Genomic DNA, 12,352 nt, shown 5'->3' with positions numbered 1-12,352 from the left:
TCTGTGGCTCATAGACGTGCCACCCCTACTACTAGTTTTTCTCATGGGCGAGTGGTTAGCATCAATTCTCCCTCAAAATTAGCCACACTAAGTGCAACCCACAACTCTCCAGCATTTTGGTCCGAGTGTTTGGATCACAATCAGTTTTGTAGCATCCATGGCTTCATCAGTTCATGTAGGGACTCAAATATAGTCGCGTCGTCTGTGAATTATCTTGCTTTTAAAGATAAGTTTGAGGGTGTTAATGTTGCTCCTCGTCAACGTGATGATCATGTATGTTATCTGATATTTAAAATTTTGGATGATTTTTTCACAACTAGAAAATTGCTTAATACAGACAGATTTACAGACAGATTTAGTCTTTATTACAGACGGATTTTTGGTTACCGACAAATTTTGTCCCTCTGTAAAAGTCTCGTCGGAAATTATTTACCGACGGATTTTTACCAGCTACCGACAAATTTTTCCTCGGTAAATTCTCCCCTCCATTTTCCTGAAACGGCGAACTTTTCGACGGATTTTTCGACGAATTTTCCATCGATAATTGGCAACAGATTTTTCAACAGATTTTCTGTCTATAATTTAAACCTTGAAAAATCATCCCACACTATGAATACAGACAGAAAATTCATCTGTAAATCCGTCAGTAAGGTAAAATAGCATTTTTTAGACATTTTTTATTACAAAATAAACCTAATTTCATGCAAAATAAATATAAATTTAATGAATACAAATTTTCATCTAATTTTCATCTAACTTGTATCCGAACATTCATAGTATTTCAAAATAACTAATATTTGATATTAGCAATAGAATCAAACATGATGTCTGGTTTTGACAATGTATCAAGAACAAAGACATTTAGTAATCTCCTCTAAATAGTCCAATATCATTAGTATATATTTCTAACATACAAGAGATAATCATTTATAAATTTATTTTGATTTGAATTGATTTTGTGACGAGGGCTTCACTTAATTTAATTTTCCTTGCATCCATCTTGTGAGCATGTCAAGTGCAGTTTCTAGTTAGTCCATAGGAAGAAACAAAACTAGCAACAGTGCCACATAAGAAGTGTTTTTCCATCAATTCTGCCTATTAACAGGACAAAACAATAAAGCAGCATTAACATCTGTAAACAATCATGCAAAAGGGCCAAATAAATTCAATTAACATGAATGAAATTCTACCTTGATCATTCCAAGTGCAAAAATATAGCCATGTCTCTTTCACTAGCTGCATTAACTACACATGCTGAACCTTGCTTTTACAATAGAAACACAGTAAGGGGACTGGTAATAGACACACACTAATTCATAATATTCTAACAAGACAAAGTCAAATCACTGGTTTTCTTCTTATAACTTAAGAATGCAGAAACTAAAGTGCATTATCAATTTCTGTATACCTTTTTCAGGCTGCATAGATACTGGCAAACTGCATCTGGTTCTCCTTTCCTCAAAAGTACAATGGAAACAGAAGCAACAGTGGATGCAGGTATTTGACCACCAGTCTTCTCTTCTACCCACTAATTGGATAAATATCTTTTAAAAAATTTATTCTTTTCCAATATAAAAAAAGTCAGCACAATCCATTAATAAAAGGAACAAAGAGGCTTTTACATCACCCAGATTCGAAGATTTGTAGCCCAAGGCAGCATCTTTAGCAAACTCTGTGTCCCCTGCAGGAATACTGGATATGAGGCTTATAGAAGATGTCATATTCAAACATAATGAAAAAAAAGTACAAATAAAGAACCTACAAATTAAAACTCAGATCAACGTTCTTAACCAATTGGGTATTAAAACTCTTTGTTAAAATCCTGATTTTGTGTAGCTTCTCAACTAAGGCATATCTTGAGAATGCTTTCAGAACTGACTAAATCCTAAAAACCACAACCAGCAGCAAGTAAAACTTTCACGGTAATATCATTATCAATCGGAGTACTGTAGAACCCATAAGTTGCAGGAGTGTAGAACTTGAGTACAACAAAGTTGTAGTTGCATATGCATATAAATATATGTTTACCACAAAAAAATAATATCTAAGATTTTCATAAATAACTCAGACACATGTAGAATTAACCTATTATGACAGGATAGTTGTCCATCTCCACCATATATACGTCTGTGTGTGTGTGTGTTAAGAGCATATATACAGAAGGTACTTACCAATACTTTGCTCATGGCAGCTACTCTTAGTGGCAATGGCCTCAAATTACTTTTAATTTGGGGAACAACAGATGGTGAAATAGTAGAATTCATGGATGTAGATGATGATATCACTTCTGTGATATATGATTGTGCCCTTGACTTTGAGAATCCAGAACCCTAGACAAGAGAAGAAGAAAATAAGAGGCAGGAAATACTTCATATTAATATAAAATAATGAACATTGAAGATATCATAAGAACCAGAATAAAAAATATTTGAACCTTTTTGTTCATGGCAAATGCTTCTTGAACTGTCTCTGCATCACGCTGTCGCTTTGTCTGAGATGCCTTCCTTGTATCAATCCCCAATTCAGAAGAAGAGTCCTCCCTGTAGCAAATTTGAATCCTATAAACAATAGCATAGATCCAAAGTTGAACAGCGACAAGCAGCATAGTAAAGTTCAAACCTTCTATAACGAACACTCCAGCCTCCCTCACCATCTAAGGATAAAACTACATCATGGAATGTAACTAATGCTGGACAATATGATATGGTAATGCATGATCTTCCCATGGCCCGAACTTTAGTACAAAACCGTTCTTCCATGTTAGTTATGACAGCACTTGTGCATTGATCCAGAATTGCAAATTTAGGCTTATGGTAGAAAAGCCTAGCCATGCCCAATCTTTGTTGCTCACCCAAAGAAAGTTCATCACCCCAGTTTACCTCTTTTTCAGGGGGGTAACGGTCCAAAAGATACTCAAAATCAACCTTGGACAGATGTGCAAGCAATTCAGATGAATAATAAAGTAAAGAAATATAAAAAATATAACTAAACAGTAATGTGGCATTGAAAAACAAAGTAGAACAAGATATGACATTCACATTTTTTAATAGCTCCACCATCCCATTATCTGTAAGGGATTCAACCTCTTAACCTGCAGTGAGTGGGTAAATTAACTGATCACGAAGTGTTCCTACAGCAATGTATGGCCTTTGTGGCACATAAAAGATTTCCTTATTAAGATCAGAGCCAATGCCAGGTTTCACAATATGTCCAGATACCAATGGCCAAAGACCGCCTAAAACCCAAAATAGTGAGCTTTTTCCACTGCCATTTGGACCTTCAACAAGAGAAATATGAATGCTATATCAAAACAATTGACCACTAGGAATCCTTTTTGTTAAATCGATAATAACAGAGTAACATCAATGTCAAGGCTGACTAACCTCAACAAGAAAGTGAAACAAAAAAGGACCACAAAGTAGAGAATTCAGATGACTACTTGTAATCAATAGATTCGAACCTGACTCAACCCTAAGAGTCAAGTCATCCACTAAGACATTACCAGTGGGAGTTACAACCTAAATTTTGGGAGCAACATCAATATCAAAATAATAACAAAATCATAATGACAAGTTCAGGTGTATAGATGGTTCATTGAAATCACTTGCCTTGACACCAGAGAATTCAATGTAGTTAGCTTCACTTATGAAACTTCTACTTCCTCGTCTTTGGAGTGAAGATTTCTCATTCTTCAGGCTTGGCTCCCTTGATACAGCCATTAACTCATGAATGCGATCAGCATAACCACTATAAAATATATAGTTTAATTGGAATATATAGGCTTGAACTTTGCAAGGATTTGTATATAACATATGCCTACATACCAAGAATAAAAACCGATATCAAATTCTAAAAAGGATAAATGATAGATTTAATATACCTGAGTCGATTGAGCCGTCTTGCACTAATAAAAAGAGTTCCCAGCGACTGAAATAGGGAAACAATAACACTAGTATGATATCTTAGATTGCTTAGCATCTCTGCACGCCCTAAAATTGATCTCTCAGACCTTAGATGGCCAAAAAAGAAAGGCTCAATTATCAGAATAACAGCAACTGTAGTACCAAGGTACTTCAATAAAAAGTCCTGAATCATGCCAAACCACCGATGGTCATGTAGGACACTACTCAAATGCCTAACCAAGGTCTTAAACTTCTGCTGAATATGGGCTTTTTATCTCATCTCTCCACCATAAAATGCTATACTTTCCGAGTGAGTCCTCAATTGCGAGTGAAGCTGTTGATAGTCTTCTTCCAGTTGCTACTCTCTAGACATTAGTTTACCAAGAGCCAACGTCATCAAAATCAATATCAAACTACAAAAGTTAAAAACTATAGAAAGCAATGACCTACCATGAATTTTAGGTCAAAAAAGCTTAGATTGCAGAAAATAATTCATCAAAATCAGAGTAAATCTGTAGATTCAAACAAAGCACAAAAGCATAGTATGATAAACCTAAAACTGGCACAGAAAAATTGAGCCCTAAGATTTATCACGAAGAACAGAATCACAAAATTATGATATATATACCTGAAATTTGAGATGGTTACGAGAAGAACTGAGAGAGCGAGTTGAGATTAGATGGAAGAGGAGCTAGAAGGAGCAGATGCGATGAGAGCGGCGGCAGAGAGAGCTCTGCGACGATGGGAGTAGATGCGACGAGAGCGGCGGCAGAAGGAGCTCGTGTGACGCAAGGGATGACAGAGAGAGATTGTGCGACGCAACGGCGGCAGCGGCAGCGGCGGAAGAAGCAGAAGTAGCAGCTATGGAGAAAAGAAGTAGCTCGTGCTACGGAAAGAAGAAGCCCGTGTTTCATTTGGAAGAAACTCGTGTTTCATTTGGGTTTAATTCAATATTTTCGACGGAAAATTTTAAATTACAGACGAATTTTTCATCTGTAATAATTTAATAAAATATAGTGTTTTTGTTCATTTAATTATAGATGGATTTTTTCCTGTAATCTTTTTCCACGAAAAAAATTAATTTTTCCGACAGAATTATCGATAGATTTTCTTTTTCGTCTATAATTTATGCTAATTCATTTTTTTTGTTTTCTGAAAAAAATTCCTTTGAAATTTCGTCTGTATTTCCGTGGGATAAAATCCGTCGGAAATATCCGTCTGTAATAATTAGTTTTCTAGTAGTGTTTTTGTTGGTTTAAATGTTTGTTATGTTTGGGTTTGGATGTTTATTTGGTAAGGTTTTGTATGTTTATGTTGTAAGCATGTTGGATGTTTCAATATGAATGTAGATAGTTATTGGTTGTTAGGTTTTAGATGTTTATTTTTATACTTTTTGAATGTTTTTGTGTCAATGTGTTGGTTTTTTTTTTCGTTATTTTTTTCGGATGTCTCCTTTTTTAGTTGTGAGGGTTTCTTGTTAAGTTTCACGTATTTTAGATATTTTTTTATTGTATAATGTATGTTTTTAGTCTGGATTTGGATATTTATTGGTTGTTAGATTGCAAATATTTCTATTAGGTTATGTTTGGATGTTCTTTTTTAAATGTTTAGGTTGTTATTCTCTTTATTTTTTTCTGGTAGTCTTATTTATTTGATTTTGTATAATTTGTGGATGAGGTTTCATATCTTTATATAACAAGTATTTTGGATTTTTTTTGTTACGTGGATATTTTTAGTATGATTTTGGGTGTTTCTAAGTTAGTTGATTTCAGATATTTTTAATCCTTTTTTTGGATGTTCTTTTTCAATGTTTTGGTTGTCTTTTCTTTGTGTTAGCTAATGGTCCCCATTTCGGTTGGTTTGAATGTTTTTTATATTCAGTTTTTGTATGTTTATTTTGCAAGCATTTTAGATATTCCTTTTTGTTAAATACTAGATGTTTTCAGTATGAATTTAAATATTTATTGATTGTTAGATTTTAGATGTTTCTTGTAGGTCATGTTAGGAGTTTCTTTTTCAATGTTTTGGTTTTTTTATTTATTTTTTCTAGTAGTATCTTTTCGTAAGTTTATTTAGCAGGTATTTTGGATGTTTCGTTTTGTTATATAGTGAATGTTTTTAGTATGATTTTAGATGTTTATTGGTTGTTAGATTTCAAATGTTTCTGTTTGCTCATCTTTTGGATGTTTAATGTTTTGGTTTTTTTTTTTGTGTTTTTTGGAATATATGTTGGATGTTTCTTGTGTTATGGTTCTTCGGTATTTTTTTGCTACGTGTTGGATATTTATTAAATGAAGTTATTCTAGTTAGATTAGATTGTAGGTGCAAGAAGTTATAGACATTATTGAGCAACATCCGAAATCGTCTAAGAGAATAATCGAATTTTGATGAAAAAAAACATCTGAAACTTGTCAAGGAAACCAACTAAAAACCCAGAAAGAAACATCTGAAACTAAAATGACGCTTCTAATATTTTGAGCAAGTAAAAATCTAAAACTAAAAAAAATCTAAAACAGTCTAAGATGATCATCCAAATTTAACAAAAGAAACATCTAAATTCTTGGTACTAAAAATTTTAACAAGTAACAAGAGATACTTGTAAAGCTTAAAATAAAAAGCATCCAATCACCTTAAAAAATATATATATTAAGAAACACATGGAAAAGAGTATCGCATGTTCGTGAATTAAGAAACAACAAAACAAATTTCAGGACAAACATCCAAAATTTTTCAAAACAAACATCCGAAATCTATTACAAAGATAACGCTTATACAGGAAGCATAACATCCAAAACTCTTACCAAAATAACATCTAAAACTCATGAAAATTTGAATTCATGTTCCCTCTAACGAGAAAATTAAAAAAAAAAGAGCGTAACCACGTCAGGGAAAGCGACGTCGAAGAGTTTCCTTACAATAAGAAAGAATGCTATGTGTAGCAGATAGAAGACGCTGCGTCGTGAGCCTTCCTTTCTTGCGTGGTTCACGGTGTTGGGCAGCTGAGTTAATGGAGGCGATGGTGATGGGGTAGCACGGTGCAGTGAGGTGCCTTCCGCGTGACACGACGACTCTGGACGTGACTCTAAGTGGCTAAGTGACTTGGGGGAATAGATGCTCTAACATTGGTGATACGTAGGGGGAAGGGATAGGGTTTTGTGTTTTTTTTTTTTTGTTTTACTGTGAATGAGAATGAAAGTGAGATTAAGATTACTCTTAATTTAGGTTTGTCAATTTTTTTTGTTAGGTTTCTTTTGCAGTCCATATACTAGTTATCTGCAGTTGACTAGTACCCTAATTGGTTAGCTAGCAAAATTGATAAATTAAACACTAAGAGATAATTTTTACTGCATCTTATGCCAAGTTTAATTTACACCTTAAAGTCTTAAGGATATGTTTTCATTGGAGGTAAAAAATTTTTTAAATGAAGTTTATATGTAAACTCATCTTTGAAAATTATAACTTTTTTTTTATCCTATATGTAGCTAATTATACTCTAAAAAAGTTATTTTTTTATTGATTTCTAAGAGAATCCTTATACTAATTGATATGTGGCCAAACATCTAAGGCCGTAACTAAAAACTCCAAAATTTGTTGTAAAATCTTTATATATATCCATTATCTAATTCAGAGGAGTTGGCTGTTGGATAGAATTGAAGTTTGTATTTGGGTTTAGATGGTGAAATATCAACTCTCTATGGTATGGATCAAATATCCTTTTAATAATGTGTTCAAATTAGTTTTGAACTATAGATCATGATTCTAGAAAATAGAGAACTCATCTGTGATGAACTAAATGAATAAAAAAGAGTAAAGTGAATTTTGTATTGAATAGAAAATCTCAATCAATTACAGTAACTAATAAGCTATATATATATATTGGTATAACTAATATACATTTGTCATATTTACATAATCGATTTAATAAATTTGTGATAAACTTCTAATATAAGAAGTAAAATTACTTTATACACCAACAACCCCTTTAAGTTAGGAATGTATATGTTGTACAAGCCTAGCGTACCACAAAAAGTTTCAAAAGGTCATGGAGATAGAGATTTAGTAAAAAAATCTACTATCTGTTCTCTTGAACGGATTGACATCAACTTAAGGCTTCCATCTTGCATTTTTTCTCATACCTTGTGACAATCGATTTTTATGTACTTTGTTCTTTCATGAAACACAGTATTAGTGGCAATATATCTTGCTAATTGACTGTCACATGATAAAATTATTGGCCTGTCCAACATAATTCCAAAGCTACTCAAGATATAAGTGAGCCAAATGCCTTCAGAAGTGGCCAGTGCTATGGCTTGGTATTATGCTTTGGACGAGGAATGAGCTACTGTCAGTTGTTTTTTATTTTTTCAAGAGACTAAAAATTTTCCTATGAAGAAGTGATACCCTGAAACTGATCTTCGAGTGTCACGACAAGTTCCCTAGTCAGAATCAGTGAAGCCCCTTAGAGATAAATCATAGCAGTAGTCAAACAATAGTCCTTTAAAAGGGGCTAGTTTTAGGTATCACAGGATGTGTAGGGCAGCTTTAAAATGTTCATCAGTGGCACATTCCAAGAATTGACTTAGTTTGTTGACAGCATAGCATATATTAGGTCTTGTTTTTGTAAGGTAGATCAATATTCCTAGAAGTCTTCTATAAGGTTTAATATCTTCCAAAGGTATCCTGGAAGTCTTTGATAGTTGTACATAGTAGTTCATTGGAATGCTGGCTGGTTTGCAATGTAGTAGTCCATCTTGTTGTAGTAAATCTAAGGTGTATTTTTGTTGATATAGTGCTATGCCTTGTTTGCTACGATCTACTTCCAATCCTAGGAAGAATTTAAGTTCTCTTAAGTCTTTGATCTTGAAGAGGTTATCAAGCTTTCTTTTAATGGTTTGAATTTCATTGATGATGTCCCCTGCTAGCACTAAATCATCTACATATATGAGAATTGAGGTGAATTCTGTTGCGGTAGACTTAGTGAACAAGGAATGGTATGCCTTTGATTGAGTATAACTCGATTGAAGTAGAACTGAATAGAGCTTCGAATTCCATTGGTGACTTTTTTTGTTTGAGGCCGTAGAAGGGTCGTTGGAGTTTGCAAACTGTTCGTGGTGAAGCGCTTAGTCCAAGAGGCACCTTTATGAAGACTTTCTCTGGGAGATCACCATGTAAAAAGGCTGTGTTGATGTCTAATTGATGAAGATACTAGTTTTTACTTACAGCAATAACTAAAAGAACCCGTAGTGTTGTCATTTTGATAGTTGGACTAAAAGTGTCAAAATAATCATAGCCTTGAGTTTGTGTGAATCCCTTCGCCACTAATCTTGCTTTGTGTCTTTTAATGCTTCCATCTGATTTATATTTTGTTTTGAAAATCCATTTGCACCGAATTGTCTTTTTGTCTTTGGGAAGAGAGGTGAGCTTCCAGGTGTTGTTGTCTTCTAAAGCTTTTGACTCAGATTTGATTGCTTGCCTCCAACAATCGTGTATGATTGCTTGTTCATAAGATGTTGGTTCATGGTTTGTTGAGATAGTAATAGATAGAGCCTTGTGTGATTGAGAGAGTGAGTCATAGGACATGTAATTGGACAAAGGATACTTCGGAAGGGATGGTTGGACGTGAGATTAGGAGATGGTGGTGGGCATACATTGATAATCTTCCAAATAACTTGGTTATGCCTTTCTTGTGTGGATCTTCTTAGAACAACAGTTTCACCAGTGACAGATTGTGTGTGAGATAATATATCATTGTCATGAGTAGTAATAGTAGTGGTGTTCTTATTTGTGTCATTGCTATATGTTTCAGATGAATGAGATGCATCATGTTATGAGTGTGTGAAAGGAGTGTTAGATGCTTTAGACACAGACATAAGATAGAACGTGAAAGAAGGAACATATAGAACATTAGTGAGAATGAAATTATGTGATAGAACAACAGTTCCACAATTGTTAGTGATGGTTTTAGTGCCATTTGAGCATTTAATTGAATTTGGATCAATGACATTGTAAGTTTAAAATTTTTTTAGGGAAAATATGACATGTACAGTAGCGCCAGCATCCATTATCCAATTGTTAGATTGTAAGGATATATGTGATGTAGATGGAATATAATAAACACTTGTTGAAGGGGCTATAATAGTGTTAATGGCTTTGATCATTTACTTTTTGAAAAAGTGCAATTACGGGTTTCTTTTGATCTTGAGAGAATAATGCATCAAGGCTTTGGTTATCTTTAGTTGAGGTTGAATTATTGTTTAAAGTGTTGTTGGTAGCAAAAATATTCTCAGCAACAACGAGATTGTTGACACTCACAGTTCCAAATCTCCTTTGTAAATAAGGAGGAAAACCATGTTTGTGGTAGCAGGTTTCAACTGTGTGACCAATCTTGCCACAATGAGAACAACTTGTTGTTGATCCTCTACCTGCCCCATTTCTTCCTCTATGGACTCGATTGTTCCTACTTCTACCTCCACGCATGGAGCGATTAAAATTCGAAGCAAATTCTTTAAAGTTGTTGTTGCCGGTATTAGTATTCAAAGTATTTACCATAAATTTTTCTTCAGATTGATCTGATGATGTGAGTTGGCATTTCTTGTTGAAGAAGCAAGGAGTAGATCGAATTAATATTTGGTAAAGGTGTCATGAGCATAATCTGGGATTTTACTGTGCTATATTAATCATTTAAGCCTCTTAAGATTCAAATATCATACTCTTGTTCTCTATATTCTCACATAATCTTCAACCCATAGGAGCACTGTGTTTCGCAATTGCAATCTGGGACAGGTTTGAACTCATCAAGCTCTTCTCGAATTTCCTTTAATTTGGTGAATAAACAGTGACGAAGAGGTCTCCTTGTTTCGTTGCAAACATTTTTTTTTGAAGTTCTGTAATTCGAAAAAGATCTCCTTCATAAAAGCGATGCTTGAGATCATTCCAAAGTTGTGAAGCTGTATTACATGATAGAACGCTCTACAATATTTTGTTGCTTAGGGAGGAGTGCAGCCATGATAGAATAAAGGTGTTGCATATGTCCAAAAGTTGAAAATTTAGATAGTTTCTTTTGAGTTTTTGAAGGGTTCCGTCAATAAATTCCAATTTATTCTTGGATTTGATAGACAACAACACAGATCGCACCCAAAAATGATAATTACGGGTTGTTAATAGAGTGTGGGTGAGCATTAAACTTGATGTTTCATTTGGATGCAAGTAGTATGGGTTTATTGAATTTTGAATCACACTGATAGTTGTTCTTCCTATTTGTGATAAAAATGATGTAAGTTAATTAATCAATCTTGCTATTATTTGTAAACTAAAAAGTTCTGACTTTGTTGATTCTCTGGATCTACCACTCCTTTTCCATGATCTGCCATGGTTGATGTAGAGGGAGGAGACAAAATTCTTGATTTTCTATGCATTTATCAATCTACAGCACTTTCACGCTCACTGCACTATGTTAAAATTGGTTTTGAGCTATAGATCATGATTCTGCAAAATAGAGAACTCAACTGTGATGAACTAAATGAATAAAAAAGAGTAAGGTGAATTTTATATTGAATAGAAGATTTCAATCAATTACAGTAACTAATAAGCTATATATATTGTTATACTTGACTAGCTAACTCTAGAATCTACCACTAATTGGTCTAATTGATATACAGCTGTCATATTTATATAGCAGATTTAATAAATTTGTGATAAACTTTAAATATAAGAAGTAAAAATGCTTTATACACCAACATAATGCAACGTGAGAAACAAGATTGAGATACATTATGAGAAGGGGACTTCTATGGTGCTGATAACCAAAATAAGCATGTAATGATGTTCTTGTGTGTCACTATAAAAATGCAACGTGTGGTTATTGATCTCATTGATTGTTACGGTGTAACTAGTAAAGTAAGTTCCCGTTCCTTGTTTAAAAGAAAGTCTCATTTCTTGCAGCTAGTTATTAAGTATAATTATATGTTTAATTAAATGAGGTATTTGAGCTATTAGTTAAACAAAAAAATGAATCTAAATTCATGTAGTGTACTAAAAAGTTACAAAAGCTTACTTTATTATTTGATAAATGACGCTAGCATATATTGGAATATAATTGTGAAAAAATTTGAATTTTATTAGATACATATAGAGTATATAAGACAAAATTGATTGATAATATTTATTAAATACTAACTACGTCAATTAACTAAGTTTTTTTTAAAGGTTAGAACTTAGAAGTGAAATTCAAATCCACAACTTCTATTTTAGTATGGAGAAATTATATCATTTGAGTTATAATTTGTTAACATTAACTAAGTTATTATTGAGTTAAATTAGGGAATCCATTTTTAGCCAAAAAATATTTTTTATTTTAAATATTAAATATTAAATTTTAAATTTTAGAGTAAAGTATATTTTTTGTCCTTAAAATTTGCTAAACCTTTTAAAATTATACTATTTTATTTTGT

The 12,352-nt window shown here is 33.2% G+C and overlaps 1 pseudogene; it reads right to left on the bottom strand.

The window, feature by feature from the left end:
• Positions 1 to 1,011: 1,011 nt before the first annotated feature.
• Positions 1,012 to 4,299, bottom strand: LOC107459231 (ABC transporter D family member 1-like; annotated as a pseudogene).
• Between the last annotated feature and the right edge of the window lie 8,053 nt (positions 4,300 to 12,352).

This window comes from Arachis duranensis, chromosome 7 (assembly GCF_000817695.3).
Source record: "Arachis duranensis cultivar V14167 chromosome 7, aradu.V14167.gnm2.J7QH, whole genome shotgun sequence".
Lineage (NCBI taxonomy): Eukaryota > Viridiplantae > Streptophyta > Magnoliopsida > Fabales > Fabaceae > Arachis > Arachis duranensis.
The sequence above is the reverse complement of the archived record's forward strand: the minus strand, read 5'-3'. Positions and strand labels throughout refer to the sequence as shown.